The sequence below is a fragment of the Lichenostomus cassidix genome, chromosome 1, assembly GCF_008360975.1.
Source record: "Lichenostomus cassidix isolate B80296 chromosome 1, HeHo_3.0, whole genome shotgun sequence".
Lineage (NCBI taxonomy): Eukaryota > Metazoa > Chordata > Aves > Passeriformes > Meliphagidae > Lichenostomus > Lichenostomus cassidix.
The window spans coordinates 19,759,374-19,782,521 of NC_139479.1; the positions used below are offsets into that span (position 1 = coordinate 19,759,374).

The 23,148-nt window shown below is 43.5% G+C and overlaps 1 protein-coding gene across 2 annotated transcripts in view; it reads right to left on the reverse strand.

Moving 5' to 3' along the window:
• TBL1X (transducin beta like 1 X-linked) overlaps positions 1-20,373 on the reverse strand; it is a 189,456-nt gene extending 169,083 nt beyond the window's left edge. Inside the window, exon 1 of one of the 2 annotated variants that reach the window (XM_085052436.1) lies at positions 20,264-20,373. The gene's annotated coding sequence lies outside the window, so the exon portion shown is untranslated. Of the gene's footprint in view, positions 1-19,783; positions 20,080-20,263 lie in introns of those variants that run through there. The other variant, XM_085052426.1, reaches the window with a different exon arrangement.
• Between the last annotated feature and the right edge of the window lie 2,775 nt (positions 20,374-23,148).

Below are 23,148 nucleotides of genomic sequence, written 5' to 3' on the forward strand. Positions count from 1 at the left end.
GAGCTCCCATGTAGCTCATGCTACCCAAAAAAAGTCTGTGGGCTGACCCACCTTCTAGTTTTTACCAAACAAACTCTGGCTTCTGCTGGCAAGTTCTGAAATCAGGTAGAAGTCACTCTAGCTGTAGCTGTTAATGTGACCACGGTACACAAACTGATTATTTCAGTTTCTATTTCCTCTCAAACTTTCCATACTCTCACACTCGGGCAGTGCAAGTTAAGATGCAGTGAAATGGCTGTACTTGTCAGCAGAGCAAAACACCTAAGTAACATAACACTGCACAGCACCAGGCAAGCCAATTCCCAAGGGAAAAGCATGGTGCTTCATATGCACTTCCTAGTTACAGACAAGTACTGCCATTCCAGCCTAAGCAGCTCTATTCTTAATAGACAATTGGCTTTTTAATTTTAAAGGCAGCAATACTGAGATTTTAATCAATTCCTGAATAGGCCGAATTCATAAAGAGTTATTTGAACGGAATTGTGCTGGTGACTAATATGCCTGTTCTTCGATCTATCATACTTTTGAAGCTACAAAAATATACAGTAAATGAAGCTCCAGAAGATGATATTTAGCTGTCTCGAAATTTCCTTTATGTTCTGCCAACTTCAGTTCTGATTTGGACTAGAATGGTAACTGGTAAACAATAATCTGGCATGCACTCATTAGCAGAAAAACAAGCAATATATTTTTTAAAGTACAATATACCAGATAAATTTCCATTTCACAGTAGAAGACTTCAGCTTCTAGTCCCATGTACTTGCTTTATTTTGTTGCTGAATGCACAAATAGCAGAAAAATACTCCATTACACATCAGGCTTTTAGCTCTAAGGACTTTCATTTAGCTATTGCTATATCTTCTTTCTCCCTTTTCCTCCATTTTAAGAGATACCATCAGTGTGAAATCTGGTCAGTCTCAAATAAGTGGGGTAGAATAGTTTCACAGGTTAAATCAGTTGTAATTCTTATGTCTGGTGTTACGGATTTGAAAATGATTTCATATTATTCTTACTGTTTAAAAAATACCCTCACTATGGGGTAAAACGTCCAACAGACTAGATGGGAAAAACAGTGACCTTGGAGGACTACAATGACATTAAATGTGACAACAGTGTCTCAAATGTGCAAGAGACAAAAAGGGAAGGAAAAAAACCAGGAAATTACATAGGTTTCTTTTTTATCGCTATTACTTATCACTTATGAGTACTCAGCTATCACTTATCAAAACACCTAGTGAAAGTATTTTTAAATACATACAGGTATTTAAAAATGAGGCCAGTACGTATTGTTTAAAAGCTTATGATCCTTAGGTTATAATTAATAGTATCTTTGTTATTTTAGGAGCCTCATGGGTATTTAGAGGGCTAAACTGCAATAAAACCAAGGTACATAAATGAAACCTATTAAGGCTGTCTTGGTCAATAAAAACTAATTGCATCAAACGATAGCTGCAGATGATGGACAGCCCTTGCCAGTGGGCAGGAGAGGAGGAGAGTACATCCTGCAGCCCCTAGCACCCAGGAATGGCTCTCATCCATCCCCAGCTCATGTCTCCTCCAACTCCAGCCTTCTTGCCCACCAACAAGAAGCAATTTGACAATCATATTTCAACAGCCATATGGCTGGGCCAGGCAAATTTGGCCTTGCTGCCTCATACTGCTGCTGCTAACCTCCTCACTGGCTTCCCAGAATGTCTCTGACTGACGCTTTTAGCCACAATCAACACCCATGGCAAAGTTTCTTTCTCATGTTCTCTGGGGAGAGGCAGAGTGGCTCCACCAAATGTGTTACACTGTCCCAGAAGATGCTTTACCTGGGTCAGGGGGGAATTGGAGCAGCAACACGCCTGAGGAGCCAGGCAGGGCACCAAGCAGTGCCTGTGATGCCCATAGCCTGAGCACAGACCCTGCCAGGGCAGGATGCTGGTCCCCAGCACTGGGAACACATGGTAGGCACAGCCCCACCACACAGCAGTTCTGGAAAATATGGCAAACCATGTCCTTTAACTATACAAAAGACATCCACATTGTTTCTCAAAATGGCTGGGTAAACGAAGCCTAGTGCCTGCCTTAGAAAGCCTTTGAAAAATCCTGTATCATGCAACAGGAAAAAAGCACCTCAAACATTTATAAACTACTCAAACTCTGCATATACTCTGTCTGGGAACTCCATGAGTTCCCTTTTTCCTATATTATGAACCAGACTGCATATTTACAACTGTTTCATTCATCTGACTAAAGCTTCATCTGCAATCCCCACACCTGTCTTTTCATTCTGCCCTTTGAATGCCACTATAATTTATTCAATTCCTTTGGTGACAGACCTCCTTCATCTCTGAAGGGAGCACTAACTTCTCTAAGGATTGTAACAGGAGGAACTAACCATGACTAGACAATGTTTGAAATGTACACTTTTTGCTTTTAGTTGCAGAATGTGTCTGCATTGCTGGTGGATATAAAATTCAGACTGGAGATAGAGAGATAACTTGAAAGAAAATTTCAAAGCACAGGAATGTCTCCTGGGCAATTAAGAGAGTTGCTAACTTTCTCTTTACTAAATGCTGTGTTATTTACATAGAAGCCTCACAGACTTGTTCTCACAGAGCATTGTGGGCAGAAATCACACATTCCTCTGCCCAGCCTTCCGTGAGAGGGGGCTGGGGATACCACAAAGACAAACCAGAAGGCCCAACAAAGACAAACCAGAAGGCCCAACAAGTAGGTGTACATTGCCCAGTGAAAGCTCTTAGTTACCAGGTGCTGTTTCTAAAATCTACAAAGTAGAAGTAAGATGGATTTTAAAACATTTCAGCTCCAGACAGGAAATTCTGAGGAATTATAAACTAACAATTAAGGTCAAGTCCTAAACATACACACACACACAAAGCTTTCTGCACACAAGTGCTGCTGTTTATTCCTGTGAAACTATTGTGTATGCAGTTAAGCACAGACATAAATATTGAACACCTACAGCTACATCCTATATGAAGGAAATGTCTAGCCGACAATAAAGACAAATAATTCACATAAATATTAAGTACATAAATACATTTGTAAGAGGCCTCCCTTTCTGGGTATTTTTTTAGTCAAACTATGTAAAATTCAACTTCAACATATTCACAGAATCATAGAATGGTTTGGGTTGGAAGGCACCTTAAAGATCATCTCATTCCAACCCCCAAGCCATGGGCAGGGACACACCACACCTCCCACTAGACCAGGTTGCTCAGAGCCCCATTCAGCCTGGCCTTGAACACTTCTATTCATCAAAATACAGCTAACAGCACTTTGGTTTTAATGTTTAAGAAGTGAAAGTCTAGATATTAAGGGGGAAATGGCTTTATTAAGTTAACTCCTACACTGAAGTAAGCTTAAGGAGGAAAAAGACATACTTGTAACTGGCAAAAAGATCAGTTCTCAGCTATAAACACAGCTCCTTTTTAGATCAGTGTCAACCTGCACAGTACTAGCAATCATAAAACAGCCAAAATAGCCTGCAAACTATTGCAGAAACAACTAGAATAAAGGCATACATGTCTACATGAGAAAGTATGATGGACAACGCCAAAATTTAGCCTAATTCTGATCTTGTACTATCAACCATAATCAGCTCCTTTATATAAATACTCTTTTTATCATCAGCATTTTAATTAATGTACTTGCAATTATAATGACAAAATTACAGTTTTTTAAAATAAGAAAACTTCTTTTTACTGGAAAATTAAGTGTATCTGTCCAGAAGCCAAACAACTGGATATTATCTAAAGACTGCATTGCTTAAGATAAGTAAGGCAACTCTTTGGTTTAGAAGATGTGAAAATACTAATGTAATTTCCCTTCTCCCCAAACACACACCTAACTGTACCAGAAAAAAATACGAACAGCAACTGTTCTTATGAGAAGTTTTTTCATGAAAAGTTCACTTTACCTCTTACACACATCAAGCTGACAACTGAGAATCAATTCAAAATGTAAGCACCTATGTCCTAAGGCAACCCATCAGTGCTCAGTTAACAACTCTGTCATCTGCTTAATTTTGTTTTGGTGAGGGATGTTGGGGGTGGGGTTTTTTGTTTGTTTGGAGTATTTTGGGTTGTTTTGTTTTGTTTTTTTCATTGGTTGGTTGGGTTTTGGGTTTGGGTTTTTTTTTAATTTTTTTTTTCTGATTTAATTTCATGGGTTTTTATTTTAAAGATTCATCAACAGAACAATTTGTAGCAATGTATTAATGCTTCCAGAACCAATTTTCTCTTTCAGAAAGGCTAATTCTCAATTAAAGGCTGAGACTGGTGCTGTGTAAATTCTTACCTTCAAGGGATCAGTCTCTTTAAGCTACTGTTTTGCTACCAGCTTCAACCAGACCTACCATGGATAAGAATCAGGGAGAAGATAAAATCTGGGGGAAAGCTGGCATGTGTGCCTCTCTCTCCAATAAAACCACACCATATCAGCACTGTTGTCTGCTCCAATCTTTCTCTCTCTCTCTCTCTCTCAAAAGGAACATTAAATGTAGTAAGTGAAGCAGGAGCTGCAGGATCAAACCAATTTATTTCTCAGCAGTGTGACGTGGCACACATGAACACCTCACCAAACACCACTTCTCACAGGAAGCAGGCTAGCTGAGAATAGGCTTTGAAACTATCAGGTTCAAAAGCTGCAAAACCAGTGGTGAGAGAAACCTTTTGGAAACAACAACTGCATTAGACCAACAAAAATCTGCCAGAAAGGTCAGGGTTCCTCCTGCAAGGCCCAGGTTGTGCTTCTTTTCTCTAAGTTATAATAATTTACTTCTTATCATTTCCCTATGAAAGGTCTCTTGAAACAGTAGCTTGCTGATGCACTAGAAGTGTTCTTATGTTTCCAATTGCTAGGGTTGAAGAAGCAAATTAAGTACTATAACAAGCGTCTTTCAATTACAAGCTGCATGCCCCTGTGACTAGGGGTTTTATTCCATCAGCCAGACTCATAACTCACATTTCTAAGAAAATCTGTGAATCAAAAAAAAAAAAAAAAAAAAGTACTAAATAATCATTCTAGAGAAAACTATTAGGTTGTATCTGTCATGCTGAACAACTAACCCAATTGTTTTGCTAGGTCAACAATGTAAACTTGTTTTAACGATTTTGGCTGTCACAGACTTGTTACTAGCAAAAAAAAGATGATAATCAAAACTTTAAATGTATGTTTAAATTTTCATTTCATAGCTTCTGTGGCTTGAAATGAATGGTTAATACCTAAACAGCCTACAGCATGCTTCATACAAGCCAAGATTCTCAAACCTAAACAAAAGGAGAAAAAAATGAGAAGTTTAAGCTATTATCTTATAGGTCCTAAACTCCTCTGTGGACAGGAACAGTACATCACATTTTGTTCTTAACATCAAATTTCTTCCAATAAGTGCCTTCCAGTAAGTTCTCAAACAGCTTGATTACACTTCTAAGCTACACAGAAAAAAGAAGAAGCCTCCAAGCCAGTGCAATTTGCATGAAATTCTTCTTAGTACAGTTCATCATTTGACACTGCTAATTTCTAGATATTTATACACAATTAATAAGTAAATCTGTCTAATATAAAGAAGCATTTGGGTCTTTTTTCCTTTTTTTTTTTTGCATTAGGTCACTATACGTCATTGTTTCTTTAGTGTTTCTGTTTATTTAAAGAAGAACAAGATTCCCAGTTCCTACTATTTCAAACACAAAACAAGTTCGCACGTTTTTTCAGTTCAAAAATATTTGTAACAAATAATAAACAGAATCACTACTACAGTAATAGTACATCTCACTACATCAAATGTTACATTAAATAAAACTAAGCACATATGGTAAACAAACTTGTTACCAATTTACAACAGAGACCCTCTAACCTCTATACAAACCATACACCACCTGCACAGTCACCCATATATTAAATGTGAGAAGCTGCTGCTGAGAACCAACATCAATTTTTTCCCTTTCAAAAAACATGTAGAGATGGGAAAAAATCCACTACACATGGACTAGTAGTAGGCACCTGGTAGCATCTTCTTTTTTAAAATATTTTTAACATAACACTTTATTTAACTTAGGGTAAAAAAATGGAGGTGATCATTTGTTGTCAGAATGCTATGATGCACCACTGTACTAAGATAAATTACTTATCCAGGCACTAAGCAGCCACCAATTCCTCTGACTTCAACTGGAGCTGTACCTACCCCAAGGCTTCTGATAAACAAGCCACTTATTTAGCTATCTATATTCAAAAATGTTGGCCTCTAAAGCACCCAGCTAGTACACACACTACAGACACAAATTATTAACAACATAATCAGCATGAGCCATAGCCACAATACAAACAGTCTCGAGTGTCTGTCATAAAAGCACAGAAATAATGAGGTGCAGGTAATGTTCATGTTTACTTCCATTTAGATTAAACTCAACAGTCTGATCTCGCCTGACAGCAACCCCAAAAAACCTCTGCCTTTAGATCCAGGTCACTACGGGATGAGAGCAGCACTTTTTTCCTAAAAACGTAGTCAAGAGAGACATTACCAGTTTATCCAGCTTGCTGGTGGTCTGGCTGAAGAAGCGCCATAGCTTTTCCAAAAGCAGTTTAATGCCTCTAAATGCAGATTAGATGGCAGTCACAGCTATGCAAGAGAGCTTAAGCAATTGGCTGCCTTTGAAAAAAACCCAACTGTATGGTCTGAATTACCTTTTGCACTGTATGTGCTAGAATGGTCTTAAGACTGAAGGTAACAGCTGTTATCTCAGTGGGACTGTCTTTTGTGTGTGTGTCATAATTATATGGTAATATTTCTGGAGGGCAACACATTTTGTTCAGAAAGCATTTACAACGAGAAGTGGAACCATGTCAAGTCCTAGTGACAAAGCAAGTTGCTGGAGTGACAAAGTGGCATTACTGCACCACTTGGAATAAACCGATAATTTCACACATAGCATACAGCTTTAAAAACCCCAAGAAAGCAAGCTTGAGGGAAGGAAATGGCATGTATACAAATATTGATAATAAATAATAATAAACAGAAGGTCTGTTCATTACATTATGCAGAACCTGGAAGAAATCATTATTCATCTCTTTGCCTGCTCAGTCTATTTTAGTGCAGGCTGCAGGAAATAATTTCCAATACTGGAAGGAAAAAAAAACATAAGACGTGCAGGTGGATGGCCTTCTGTATCTGATTTCATCAGAACTCTGAAATGTAAGTGCTGGAAAACACAATGATCAATGAAAGACTACAAAACAGATTAAGCCTACCACAAAATAAATGAAAAAAATGCATGTGTATACATGCATTACATGGAAATGAGAAAGAGGGACTCATCCTCAGCTCCTTGAGCCAATGGCTATCATGCTGAAAATCTAGCTAGCAAAAGTACTTTGATTATGTAACTTTCCCTTTGGAATAAACTAGCAAGAAGGAAGGAGTCAAATTTACTTTGTCCTTTTATAGGCAATTCTTGAAGAAATTATAGCAATAGTCCTAGCTTTCAATATTTCTAGAAATGTCATATTCTAATTATAAAGCGCAGTTAATATTTTCTTCTTATGCACACACACAAAAAGGTAAAATACAGTTTATTACGTTTCAATCTAAGAGATTAACACTTTGCTATTTACTTTTATTGGCAGTGTGCCCAAATACCCCAGATCTGCAAGACTGATAGTGAAAAGGAAAATATTTCAGGCCTCAAAGAGAGCAGATCTATGGTTGCTTGGAATGTGTAAACAGCCAGAGCCTGTTTCACTTCCCACCCCCACTCTCACCATACACACCTCCTCTACCTCACCCCTCCTAACATTAGCAAGGAGTGCTGCTCTCAAGCAAAGGAGAGAACACAAATGTAGTAACATCAAGCGATAAAATTCTTGACATTTTAGGATGCAGAAATTTGGTTTTACTGAAATGAGATGTTGCCATATAAATAGCTGTAGTCTAAAAACAAAACCAGTACTGCATAAGACCCAAAAAAAAAAAAAAAAGCAAAGAGAGCAGGCTGCAGGCTTCCTATATGACAGACCTGATAAACACAAACCAAGGGAATTCAAATGCTTCCTTTGCAGATTATGCTTTTTGCAATTAAGGATCTGCCAGATCTGTATTCTATCAGAGAAAATAGAGTTCACAGTCCTACACAACAGAAAGGATATTTTCATAAATATCTACACAATGTAACCAAACTGATGCCAAAATTTAATGTTGGTATAAATTACCTTCTGTGAAAACAAAGATTATTACTTACATAATGATATATACACCCACAAAGCAGTAAGTCACAAAAATAGATATCACCACATCCTAAAGAAGTTTACAATATAATTAGACCATTTTTTAAAACTCTTTAAATTTGTAGACCAATAAAGATACTTTGCCCTTTAAAACTGAGCAGTGACAACAGACTTCCTTCTTTTTTTTTTAACCCCACAGCTCTCTATATAAACGGTCCTGTGTACCCTAGTAGCTTGCAAGCCACGATTTGAAACTACAGAATTAAAGAACTGATAAATATTACTCTTGTTATTTACCTAGTAGCTCCAATCTTCAAAAAACAAATCAAACCAAAATATACCAAGAACAAAAAGACAATTAAAACTGCTGAGCAAAAGGCTTTGCATGATGGGAAGCTCATAAAACCCAAACGAATAAAAAGGGAAAATTTGGGGGGAAAAAGTAAATGTAGTATAGTCTAGTCAAACACTGAAAGGCACTTTCATAATGTTGTTTACAAATAACAGGTCACACAGCTCTCCCACTTTTCCTTCTATTAATTTTACCAGTTTTATGAATGCATTTGGCAAACACTCAAAAGAACACATCCATAGACTAATGAGGGTAAAATGCTGGCTCAAAGGAGACACAAGCAAACGCTCTGTCAGTAGACTATTTGCAAACAGTTGAAATCAATAATAAATTCAACCTAACCAAATGCAACACATACAAAGAGAAATTAAAAAACTGAGGCAACTGGCAAATACATAAACGATGTTTCAGGCCACAGGGCTCACCTTCTCACATATGTTATTATGTTAAATGGGCTGGCAAGACATTGGCTCCACTTGAGACACCTTGAGACACACTTGAGTACCATACATACTTCCAAAGACAAAAAGAACAATTAAGACAATGCTAATAGCATAAATAGCCACATATTTATTTAAGACAACTATTTGTAGGATGTTTGAGTCATCAAATGAAAAAGATAGAAAATTTAACTTAAAGATTAGAAAAAGAAATGTAATGATCCTTCTGTGTAATTTTCCTTATCTACTGCAGTCAAACACAGAACAACCACTCCAGAGAAAACCAGTAAATTAAAATAAAGAGTTGATATAGCCTCTCCACAGAGGCTATGGTGCTTGCAGCCCTCACACAAGACAAGCATCCAGTACCAGTCTCGAGGTGTTGGGCTTTGTACGAGGTGGGTCACATTTGGGAGAACAAATTTGAGACTACCCATGATCTAGAAAGGCAATGAGACCATCCTGCCACTGCTTGCCAATCGCTGCTAGAGTTTGTTAAACCTCTTGATGTGGCCTCACCTGAAAAACTAAGGGTACTTGACTGGAAAAGGTCATAGATTCCAACCATCCACCTGTGCTGGTCGCTTTTCAATGTGTGTGTTTGCAACCAAGTCTTATACTTTATACTGCAAAATATTAAGCCCAGTAAATTTCACCATAGCCAACACAGCTCCTGCACATTTTGAAGAAACCAGGCTCTAAATCTCAGCTTCACACTTGTCATCTACAAAAACTTCTAACAACATTGAGAAGATTCAGATAAGAATAGCATTCAAAATAGATTGTGAAAGTTATGCCAAACAAAAAAAACCTACTTATGTGGGCTAGGGGAAAGGAGAGGGACACCTCAATCCCCACTTCATCACAGGAACACTGCCTGCTGGGACTAAAGCTAAAATCACGCATATCATCTGTAGCTTTAAGAAAGGCTCCAAAATGTTCACTTAATCAGTCAAGAATCTGTGCTGCCATCATATAAGGCCTGATCCTAGAAGTCTCCTGCACAAGCCAAATGCATTTTTGCAACATCAGGCCATAGCTATAACAGGATTTGTTGAATGTTCAGAACACAAACGTATCACCAACTCTGTCCCTGCTGGAGTTATCTGGGTATTGTGGAGCTGTCTGAAAAAAAAACCCACGGAGAACAGAAAATACCCATTAAAATGAATCCTCTTAATTTCCACTAGAAACCCCAAGTGTTTTTTTGCTGTGGGGGGAGGTAATCAAAAGTTTAAAAGCAATTACAAAAAGTGCGAAGAAAAAAAAACAAAGGCTTGTTCTGAAGCAAACTAATACCCTAAGCCCAACTCTGTTAGCCAGGAAACTAACTTACAGATTAACAGAAGATTAACAAATTAAAGCAATCCTTACTTCTAACTCTAGACTGAACACTGAAAGGGAGCTAAAACTTCTTTTTTTCATCATTTTCTTTTGATACTTAGCTATCTGACTTGATAAACTCACGGAAAAATGGGATTATACTTTAGTAAGTAGAGCTTTACACTCACGTTTTAACAAACTAGCAACAAAGTAAATTGTCAATGTGTTTTGCTCTTTAAAATTCTTCAAAAGCAGTCATTAATAAAGCCTTCACAGTAGTTCTGTAGGATGGTAGGCTGATAATATTCCACTGTAAGTTGAATGTAAATGATTTACCCAGATGTGGGAAGGTGTGCTGTATCAATTGTCTTGTGAGATTGTTAAAGGAACAGATTTTTTTTTTCTTCTCATAGATATATATTCAAATTTACTTAAAAAAAAAAGGAAAAACACTGTACTTCAAAAGCTCATGGCAAAATGAATACAGGAGCAAACAACTACAAAATCATTCACTGCAATTATCTGAGCACTTTTTAAATAGGTAGAAGATACAGGTAATGATATTATTTTTAGTAAGAGGAAATTAAATTTCTTTCACACTGGACTGCATGTACATAAACATCTGCTGTGCACAACAAATCTTATCTACAAAGCCACCATTCAGTGCACATGATCAAACTGACAATGTATAATTGTATTTAACATGCTGTCATTAGAGAACACAGAACCCTTCCATGTTTGAAGTGGTTTTTAAACTGAAAATATATGCTATTGGTAACGTAGTAGATACCATGAAGAATTAACTGCTTAGCCTAAGCAAAATTTAAAATAAAATACTTAATCCATAGTGAGGCACACATGCATAAAAACATGTAAAACAATAAAAAAACCAGGCACACACAATAAGCCATTGCTGTAACCACAAAATAATGTATTGTAAAGTATCCACATATCACACATACTACCATGATAACACTGGAGAAATGCACAGGAATAAGTGTTTTGAAGACATGTCATCTTAGCCAAGAAAAGAAGGAAAAAACAGTTCAGAAAATTCCTAAAAAATTTCTTTGGCCACTTGATGGTCAGCAGGTCAAAACCGGAGAAATCTAGCTTTTGAGGTAGCCTGTTCCCACTTTTCTTCCTCCTCCTTGAAAACTGCCCATCAGGGCTTAGGCTACATTCTGCTTTTTACCTAACCTCTACTCAGCACTACCAGACTAGGCAGTAAAGACAGGATGGTGGTCTCCCAGAAAAGTAATTTTCATTCATCAGCAGTGAGGGAAACCATTATGTTAATGCTTTAGTAAATTTGAGCTGTATGTAATAAATAGGTTCTTTCCTTCCACTCTAATATTGCATTTAAGGCCACCCTTTCAGCTTCAGGATTTATTTTTTTCCAAGAACATAAAATCCTGTGAGAATGAAGCTGGATGAATTTTTATGATACACTGTCATGCACTAATTTTAAACTAATTTGCTCATTTAAATTAACTGATTATGTAAGACACTTATTGATACTAGCAGAAGTATCAGAGCTGAGTGTATTTGGGATTTTTAGTACAAAACCGGATTCTTCCAAATACAAATTAGCATTGTTTTGAGTTACAACATCAGCAACCCAAACAAACCCAGTAGTAGTCGTCAAAATGAAAATAAAGAAACCTTGAATAGTTTTCACAGAATGACATAAAATCAGTCTTGTGAACACCATGTAATGTCACTAAAAGCGCACTTGCTTCTGCTCCTTACTTTCATTTTTTGAGAACTGGTACAGGAAAGAAGATGCTTTCCTCATTAGAATAATCCCCAGGTGTGCCTTTTATCTTTGCCTCCCAGATTACAGTATTTTAGTTTAAAGTCAACAATTGAAAAAAGGAAACTATACAAACTGCAGAAGCTCTTACATTAAAAAAGGACAAAACCAAGGCCAAGTCAAAAACAAGAAAAAAAAAAGGGAAAAGTTAAGCTACAAGGAGAGAGATTTGAGTCCTGAAATATTTAGAAAAACTCTCATGTGTTTCAATCAATTCTGTATCCAAATTCCTAGAAGTCTAACTCATGTGTGCATGCAAAATAGGCATGAAAAGGGTTAAGTTTGTTTTGTGACTGTAAAAAGCAACAGATAAATATCCTTGGAAACTAATCCCCACAATATGAACTGGCACTGTGTGTGCTTGGATTCCCTGTCCTAACTCGTCAGCAAAGCTCGACCCTATCTGTGGAGAACGCTATGGAGAAGGGCAATTCTGCCTCAATCTCTCTGTCAGGATCAGGGTTTAAAATCTACTTCTAAGAGCAACTAAAAACTAAACAGAATTAAAAAAAAACAAAGGAGGGAAAAATGAAGATAACATAATTGTAATATCTGAATGCATGTCTCAGCCCCAGCTGTCACCTCCTGGTCTCACCAGGCTCAGTCAGAGGTACAAGAACAGGATGCACTCCTGACCTTGCCACATCTCAACAAGCACGTAATTAAGGGGTGCTGCACCTCTGTCTTCTCCCGAAACCTGACATCCAGACTGGCTCAGTCCTACAGTCATTCTGCTGGCTCTGCACCACCTCAGGTGCTGCTGACCTGAGCACATCCTAGCTCAGGTGTGACACTCAAGCCACTGCACCCCAGCACTGCTCTCCAACCTCAGGGTGACACCTTTTCTTCTCCAAAACTACTTTTGGACTACCTTAAGGCTATCCATGTACATGCACACACATGCACATGCATGCACTCACACACGGCAATTAGTGTAGCTCATTTTAAACAATTAATATTTGCAAAACTGATTCCTGCTCCACAATCCCAGCTGAGACCATGTGCTAACACAAGGCTTAATGCTAATGGGTCTCTGGACATGCACATATCCTCTGCCAGTAGCAACCAGACTAAACCCACTGGTACAGTGAATAAGCAACTTGTAGCTGCTAACTGACACTGAAACCATCGTGTTGTAACAATTCCTCATTCTGTTACCATCACACCCGAGTTTACAAAAAAAAAAAATCTGTATCATATATTTACTTCACTTTATAAAAATCTCATGTATTTATTAACTGCACACTGTGAAGGTCAATTCTTTTGGAAGAACATCTTTCCAGTTATTTTGCTGTAGGCTACGGGGTTGTGCTCAAATTAACACAAACTCAGCAGTGGACACTTCTAAGCATGAAACACAACAACAGCTGTATTCGTGTTAATCACAATAATGCAACCGCTCCCTTTCAGCGGGGCCTCTGTAACATGACTATTTGATTCTAAAATATAAATCATAAATAGCTGGCTTCACTCTTGAACTAGAGAATATTCTGCAGTCTCCATTCAATGGCAGAGGATTAATGGAGGGCTGATGGTGCTACATAGCAAAATATAGCAGAAGCCAAAGTGGTACATCCAGTGCAGTTTGCTGCTTTCAAAAAGGAGTACAACAAATGCATTATGCTGCAGAATGACAAAGGGAATCTATCCACCAAAGTAAAATCCTCTTTGTTTTCTTGAAGATAATGCCGAAGGATATTTTCCAAGTAATTTTAATGCCCAAGGGAAAAATATTCCTTTTTTGCTCTATCAGTAGTTTATTTGAGGTATGGGAAAGTTGTGTTTCAATAGGAAAAAAACCACAAAATCATAATAGATGATACTACATTTTTTAATTTAATAAAATTATGATTTTATATAACATAATGCATTCTAATGCATTCTAACTGTGTAGAGACACAGTGGTAAGAGGTTAAACTGTAACTAAGAATTAGTTGCTTAAATGAAATTTAGGCCACTAAATGCAATCACATTTCGAATGGTAGTGGAGTGATGTACAGAGCAACTGTTACATACTAATGAAGAACAGTGGTCTTTAAAATTGCCTTGTTTCACCTTCCAATAGCAAAGGGTCAATAAAACTCACTATTTAATTAGGTAAGAATATTTTGATAAGCATATATATGTATAATTATTAGACATTATTAGTACTACTCATCTGTCCAGAAACAGGCCACAAGTTGTGCCATCTAAGCATCAAGGCACTGCTCGTCCACATATTCAGTGTGCTGTGTAACTCTGCCTAGCAAATGAGTGAGATTCAACACCCAAGCCAAAACGTAGTTATGCAATGCACTTAGCTAAAATATTAAAATAATTGTTTCTTCATACTACAGTACTATCATCATGATTTTGTACTGCATGAACACCACAGGGTTCTTGGCACAAATTTCCATTGTAACGTCACATAAAATTACGACTCTTTACATGCACTCCAGTTTAAACAGGACAAGCAGACACATATTAATTGTCCATACTACCAATAAAGGCAGTCCAGAAACAGGGTTACACAACGTGATGCCCCTTTCATTGTGTAAAGTTGACAGGATTAAAAAGACGAAAGCTGCTTCATCAGATGCACCCAACCCCAAGCTGCAGTCACACTCATAAGCCAAAGTATGGAAAGGGACTGGTGGCTGGGACCTGAACAGAAGAAAACAGAGGCAATGTATTCTTCTCTTCTCAAACAACAAATGAAGAAATGCAGTAACTGTTGCTATAGCCCACTATTTCCAGCATTGTTTAAACTAAATACAAATATGCACAGGAAAAGCAGTTCAAGAAAAGCAGTGTGAAAGGCCTGTGCACCTTTACATTCAAAAACTGCCACAAACCCATTCTGGAGTTAAACTTGCTTTCAGTTAAACTAGCAGAAGCAATTTTACATTTCTTTGGAATTATTAAACATTAGCAACTATAATTCATAAATCTCTATCTAGGATAAAATCTCTGTCTAGGAGAAAATCTCCACACAAGAAGAAAACTAGTAAGAAACTATGATGTTTTCTTAATGAACACCCTTCCTTGACTGCTTCTAGCTTTTACACAGCCCTAACTTCAGGGAACTTCCTGTGATTGTAAAACAAAATACTATCAGTCATCTTTAAATGAAATTCCATTATATTAATGACCAGAAAGCAACAACAAAAAAAGCCTTTAAAATATCCTCTTGTCTACTGAAGTAAAGAAAAATAACCTAAACCTTGTTTTTCACCTTTGTATGCTTGTTTCAGTATCATTAAAATAACAGATTTTGTACTGACAGGAAGGCTGCTATTCCTATGTACAGCCGCAGCCCCAATGTTTTTGTTTAATTTCAACCAACTTGTCCAAGTAGGCCATTTGGTAGAAACCTATAAATGGCACCCAGGGGGTCTGGGTTCTTGCTGTAAAGAGGTCAGCTATTTCCTCCTAACTAAAAATAGGCAAAATGAGGGAGGGGAAGAGGGAGTGGAGTTTTAATTTAGCAGCAGAAAAAGGAGTCTGCAAAATTACTTCCATCTTGCCTCATAATGAAGATTATGAAAAAAAGAAGCTGTCCCAAGAGCTACAAAACCTGGATCGTTTTATAGGCAGGCTGATGTTCATAATCTAAAGTACTAGGAATGAAAAGAGCACAGTAAAGAGAATCCAGGATACGGATCACATTATGACGCCCACCTCTCTTCGGGCAGAGCAGACACATTTACCAGCAGCAGTGCTGCCAGGTGTTAACAACTCTCCTCTCTCCTACCAGCTGAGATCACACCGTGGTCGTGCAGATAAGGCACCACAATCAGCTGCTGTTCCCCGGAGTCAGTTTTTTCTAGCATTTACCCTCCTGGCTTTGTCTCCCTCACTTACTCACATTACAACCTGTTCAGGGTGAGAACCGCTGTCTACATAATTCCCCAAATGGCCCTGATTTGAATGGGGGCCCCTTGGCACTACTAAAATTCAAACAACATCAGTTGAATACAGCATGAATTCTAACTGTGGACTCTTAGCAGCAGCAAACAGCAAGAGCTAACTGAAGCACCCACTAACCCTGCTACCTGCAGCAATCTCCTGTCAACCTAAACCTAAAACCTGGGATGGCTTTTCCAGCCTCGTCTCTGCCACGAACCAAATTCAGCACACAGCTAAATCCTAAGCGTATCACACTGCTGACTTAGCTACTGAGAAATAAGATCCCAGCCACGCTGAGAGACATTCCACTCTCTACTCCTTCCAAGCAAAGGGATGACAGGCCTCTAACAACTGTTTGCTGCCAGAGGAGGACTCTCCATTCAGGAAGCTCTTCCAGGATCCATGGCACAGGAGACACATCAAGTGGGCAGCAGGTCTATTTCTGGCCCCTATCATCACAAAAATGGGAAAAGCCCATCCAAAAATCAATGATGTGACCAAAACAGCATGAACCTGAGTCAAGGGAGGTTTAGTTTAGATACCAGGCAAAGGTTTTTCACCCAGAGGATGGCTGGGCACTGGAATAGGCTCCCCAGCTAAGAGGTCACAGCACCAAGCCTGTCTTAGCTCAAGACACGGTGGGATTCTTGGGGCTGTCCTGCACAGGGCCAGGAGCTGGACTCAACAATCCTGGTGGGTCCCTCCAACTCAGCATACAACATGATTCGGTGAAAACTGGGCAAACTGGTGGAGCAGAAATCTGACAGTTCCAGGTGTCCCTTCCCTAGCAATGATTAAATTTATTTTGCTTTTTAGATACTTACTGTGGAGAATGTTTGCAACCATTTAATAAAAAAGAAGCAGTATAACTCACAGCAGAGAGCACTGGAGTCATCTTACTCAGTTGGGTGGGGGAAGGGCAGAGGATGTATTCAGATGACAACTTATCTGCAGAGGGCTTTTTATGTCCTAAGAGACCTGGACAGTTGTGTAGTTGCCTGTGTACACACGTATGTCTAATTTTTAATCCTCTTTGCTTCTGAGACACACTCTTTCATCTTAGGGTGAGAAAAAGCACAACCTTAAAATCATAGAATATACCGAGTTGGAAGAGGCCCACAAGGATCATCAACTCCAACCCCTGGCCCTGCACAGGACATCCCTAACAGTCACACCATGTGCCTGAGAGCAATGTCAAAACACTTCTCAAACTCTGTCAGGCTTGGTGCTGTGACCACTTCCTTGAGGAGCCTGTTCCAGTGCCCAACCACCCTCTGAGTGTAGAGCCTTTTCCTAACATCCAACCTAAACTTGCCCAGACACAGCTTCAGGCCATTCCCTCAGGTCCTGTCACTGGTCACCACAGAGAAAAGATCAGTGTCTGCCCCTCTGCTTCCCCTCGTGAGGAAGCTGTAGACTGCAATGAGGTCTCCCTCGGTCTCTAATCTGAACAAGCCAAATGACCTCAGCGACTCCTAATACAGCTTCCTCTCAAGGTCCCTCACACCTTCATTGTCCTCCTTTGGACGCTCTCTAATAGCTGAATGTCTTTTGTATATTGTGGCAGTCAAAACTGCACACAATATTCAAGGTGAAGCTGCCCCAGGTCAGAGCAGAGCAGGACAATTCCCTCCCTTGCCCAGCTGGCCATGCTGTGCCTGATGCCCCCAGGACAGGGTTGTCCCTCCTGGCTGCCAGGGCACTGCTGACTCATGTTCAGTTTGCCATCGACCAGGATCCACAGGACCCTTTCCCTGGCACTGCTCTCCAGCCTCTCATTCCCCAGTCTGTACATCCAGGGTTGCGCTGCCCCTGCTTATTGTGTAGCTCATTGAAGGTGCTAAACACTGAGACAACTACAGCAGCTCTGCTCAAATCTCCACTGTTTTTACCATTATTACATGTAGCACAAGAGAGGTTTAACGCATTTTTAATGTGATACCATCCTCCCCCTCTTGCTTTTCTTTCTCCTCCCACCCCCTCTACAAATCTTCTGTGGGAAAGCTTCCCTGTTTTACTATTGCTGTTGTTGAGATGTTGCAATTATTATCTGTAATTGTTTAAAAAACAAACAACAAAAAAAAAAAAAAACAAAAACGCCAAAACACACACCAGGACAAACCCTGCTCTCTTTGCCAACAACATTTGCTATCACAAAATGAATATATTTAGTTCAAAACCTGCCCAGTTCTGTACATGACAGAACACTGACTGCAGGACAGGGAGAGGCCTAAACCCAGCATGTGCAGTCACATACACACAAGGTATATGATGCTAAACCTTATACATGGCACACGAGCGGTATTGGTGAAAAGATCACTAATAAATGGGGCAAGGAAGAAAGATATGACATTATACAAGTCATGAATAAAGACCTTGTATTTATTACCTACGATCACATCTCCCTCTGGCACAATATATTTATTTTCCACACTATCAGCCTAAAACACTACTCTTGAAATTTTAATTTTACATTCCATTTTATTTCACATCATCACTCTTTCCGAAGGACTGTTTTAGGTTTCTGCACCATTATGCTGCAATATTTTCATTTTTTGGGAGGAGGCGGTGGGCGAGCCTCCCCTCCCCCACCGCACATCCCCATCCACACTGCAAGGCTCGTGCGTCAGGAAGGGAAAACGCCGTACGAATCCTCGTGGAGAACAGCAAAGAGGCATGTTAAGGCAACGCATAAAGGGAAGCCTTTATTCCGTCTAAACGCCGACTTTGAGAAATTAACATGCGAGCCGAACTTTTAGGGTGTGGCTTGGTGTTTTTGCCCCTTGTTGCGGCGCGCAGGATGCCTGCCCGAGAGCCCAACAACATATCATTAAATAGGTCAAGGGTCACTCGCTCCACATCACACCGCACCGACATTCAGCCGCGCACCGAACGCATCCATCGGCCCCGCCGCCGGCACGGACCCCGCGGCACGAAATGGGACGGTGCCCGGCGCGGTGACAGCCGCGGGGCAGGGCCGGCCGCACCGCCGCTCCGGGGCTGGGCACGCCGGCCCGGGACGTGCAACAGGTCGGCGGCCCGCAGCTCCGGCCCGAGGGGCTCCCCGCACCCCGGCAGCCCGGCGCTGGCAGCGGGCAGGGCAGATAGCCCCGGGGGATGGGCACGGGCTGGGGCCGAGGGGCGAACTTGTTTACCTACTTGGAAGTAAACTTCGATGTAGGGGAGCGACCGGCCCCTCCGCCCGCCGCTGATTCAAGCCCTGGCGATGAATGGGATCCCCTCCCCCACCCGGGCTCTGCAAACTCCACACTGGAGCGTGAATACCTCGCATTTCTCTCCCCCCCCTCCCCGAGCATTTATGTTTCTTTTAATAAACCCCCCATACGTTAAAATACTGTCTCAGAAGTAGGGCGAAGCTGCCCCCCTCCCCTCCCCCACGCCCCGGGGTCGCTCTGCCCGGGGGGAGCTGCAAAACACCCGCCACGGGCACGGCAGCCCCACACACATCACCCCCAAAACCCCCACACGGACCCCAAAACGTCCGCCTTCAAAAAACTTGGTCATAACAAGCGGCGGCTGAGCGACCCCCTCCCCCCCCGGCCGGGTCAGGCTGCAGAGGGACCCGGGGGGCAGCGGGCCGGGCCGGGCTGGGCTGGGGGCTGCGCAGGAAGGACGAGCACAAGAGAAGGGGAAATTAAAAATAATAAAAAAAAAAGACGGGGGCAAAAGAAACCACAACAGGGTCCCCGGGATGAATAATCCGCCTCGGGAACTCACCTCGCGGCGCAGCGGGCGTTAAAGGCACAGCTCCCGCTCCCGCGGGCGGGGAGAGCCCCAACTTCTGCGGGGGGCGGCGGCGCTGCTGCTGGCGGAGACTTTCCCTCACTTGCCGCGCATGGTGCAACTCCTCTTCCCCCGGGGTCCCGGCCAGCCTGCCAGGAGGCTGCGAATCCCCCCTCGCCGCCGCCGCCGCACACGCCTCCTCCCCCCCTCCGCGCGCACGGGCGGCACAAGGAAGTCCCGGAGAGTGGGAAGGGGGAAACGGAAAGTTTTGGGGCGGAATGGCGGTGAGGGGGGGCTGGCGGGGCCGGTGCGGGCGCGCGGCGGCGGCGGGAGCAGCGCCGAGGGGGAGCCACAGCCGCGCCCGGGGCCGCCGCCGCCGCCACCGGGCGGGAGCGAGGGAGGGGACGGCGGGGGAGGGGGCGCACCGGGAGGGCCGGGGCGGGTGGGGGGCGAACCGGCCGCGCCCTCCCCCACCTGGGTCGGTCCCGCACGCCGGGACGCGCGACTCGAGGAGGCGCCGCCGCCAACGCCCCCGGCGGTGCCCCGGGGTGCCGCCGGCCCTCGCCCCGCCTGCGGTTATGTTGTGCTTTGACACCCCCCGCAACTGAAACCCGGTGACAAACCGGGCACACGCGGGCACACTCTCGGAGGGCAGCCCTGCGCTCCCCTCCCCCGCCCGCCGGGCAGCGCCGCGTTCCCCGCTGCCGGCCCGGCGCGGGGCCACACGCGGTGCCCGCGGCCGCCCTGTGTCGCCGCACGGTCGGCCCCGCTCGGCTGTTGGGGCGGTTGCGGCCGGCGCTGCCCGCGCAGGGCACCGCGGGGCGCGCTCCGGCGCCCGGGACGCGGCCGCTCGTCCCGCGCAGCAGCGCGGGCCAGGCGCGGTGCCCGGGACAGCCCGCGCGGCGCTGCGGGAGCGCTCCCCGCGCCGCCACCGCTGCCCCGCTCCGGGCCGGGCGGCGGTGCCCAGTCAGCGCCCCGGTGCGCGGGGCCGGGCTGTGAATCAGCACAAACGGGCTTTATTGCTTCTCGCTGGGGCGCGGCACCCACGGGCAGCAGCGCTGCGGCTCTCCAGCCTCCGGCGCGCCCGTCCCACGCGTGTCCCCGTGTCCCGTCCGTGTCCCCCCCACCCCCGGGCGGATGATGCAACGCGGCTCCATGTGCTTCCCCTCCCCCGCCCGGCTCCGTTTTTTGCGCCTGGCGGGTCACCCGGCGGCTGATTGATTCTCCTTTCGCGCTGCGCCGTCACCCGGCGCTGGAAAGTAAATAACAAGTTGACATCATTACCGCGCTCCGCAGGGCCCCGCGCGCTACCGCACCGCCGCGAGTAGCTGCGCACGCTGATCCGCGCCGCGCCCAGCCCCCTGCCCAGCCCCTGCCCAGCCCCTGCCGGCGCGGCCGCTGCCCGCTCGCCTGCCCCGCACCCCGGCACGGCCGGCAGGGCCCGACCGGGAGCCCGGGGCAGCCCACATGCTTTTGGCGGCCCTCTTCCCTTCCCCTTCCCCTCCCCCACCCCTCCCCACCCCCAGCCTCATGGCTAATGTCATGCAAATAATAAGATTATCGGGATGTTGCCGGGGTGCCTGCCTCGGTGGGCTCATCCCGGTGACAGCCAGACCCGCGCGGCCCCCAAAGTCATATTTATTATGGGAGTTTTTTTCCCATATGACCTTTCCACTCTTTTTTTGTCTTTTGGTCTTATTTTGACGTTAAAGGGAATTTCATGCTCGTTATACGTGTAGCCCAAAGCCTACAAATGTGCTGTCACCCAGTGTTCTTATGGAAAAATATGACATCACCCAAGTCAGGACAACAAAGATCATTGCTACATACATTCATATATGTGTTGAAAGCAGAACTCTCGAAACACTGGGAAATGTTGTGGGCTGATGTGATTCATTTTCAGAGCCTCGAGACTGCAGAGCAAGGCCATCAGCACTCAGACAGACAGGCAGACACGTGTCTCCCCTTCTAAGCAAGCTCCCATTTCCCTTATTTTTCTCCAAATGAAAAACCTACATTACGTTTTTATTACTCGACAATGTAAACAAACAACAAACACCCTCCAGATTCATAGTGAGATGGCCCAGAAATTTTAGTTCTTGTGCTTTTTTGTTTGTTTGCTTTCTTGTAAAGTGCTGCAGGCTTGGAAATGAGGTAAACTCATCAGAAAATGGTCCTAAGTCAAGACTTGCAGAGCTCCCAAGGCACGGTCATCCAGCAAGGACGCCGAGATCCTTCCCACTCCTTGTGCACTCTGGGGAGAGGGATTGAGCTCTCACCTCTGTGTCAGCGCTGTCCTTGTCCCCCGGCCTGAGGAGGTGGCTCAGCGCTGTGGCAGCAGCCAGGAGGGCTGCGTGGCGACGAGGCACCACCGGGATGCCCTGAGCTCTGGTGAGCGGTAGCACTGCAGCTCTGTCCTGGCAGCTTGCCCCAACCTGTGTTGGGGTTTTCACTGCTGAGGAGCAGCACAGGCTCATCCCACACTGCCTGGCCATGGAGCTACCGCAGTGTTCCAACCTCCAGCTGAGAAAGCCACCGTGTCCCAGCCAGGCACACGGACAGATGGCCCAGGCTGGCCAGGCCTGGCCACATGCTCTGCTGAGTGGGCAGGGAAACACAGGGAGGCAAGGAAGGCTTTGAGGGGAGCTGAAGGCATTGTGATGGCAAGGAAATTAAATTGCAACCTCATACGGATACAAGGAAGTGACTTTTCCTCTTTTCTAACTGGGCACAGCAACCACTGCTAATTCCTGGTAGAGTTTAAGTCAGTCCTGCTGGGAGGAGAACAAGCAGAAGGCAAGTCTGAAGGGCTGCATCCACCAGCAGCCTCTCACTTTCTGAACTGGCTGCTGTGGCCAGCCCAACTCCCCTGTTTGAGTTCAGCTGTGTCTGGAGCCAGCTCGGTCACAGGAAACCAAGCAGGCTGCGGCCAGCCTGGGGAGATGGGGTTCAATATTGATGTAATGCTTGCTGAGAACTTCAAGTGAAGTCTGTCAAGGAAGGCACTTTTTTCAAGCTATGCTTGACTAAGAGGAGCTACACAGACCCATGATAAAGACTTGGGTTTTTTCCAACTGAAACGAAAATAAGTTCCCCAACTATAAAGTGACGGTAGAGTAAAAGATAGAAGAGTGAATCACTGCTCTGGCCATTGCAATAATTTTTGCCTTTGTGAAACAGAAAACCCCAAAGTGACCATGTATTTAAAAAATTACAGTTTTTAAAATAGCCTTGTTTTTCAGATTCATAATTCGTGATGCTGTGATGGTGATCAGCAGCAGTGCCACAGCCCTGCAGCTCCAAACGAAGGGAGCCAGAGCTGAGGTTTCTTACCCTCATTAAAATGGAAACCCTAACCT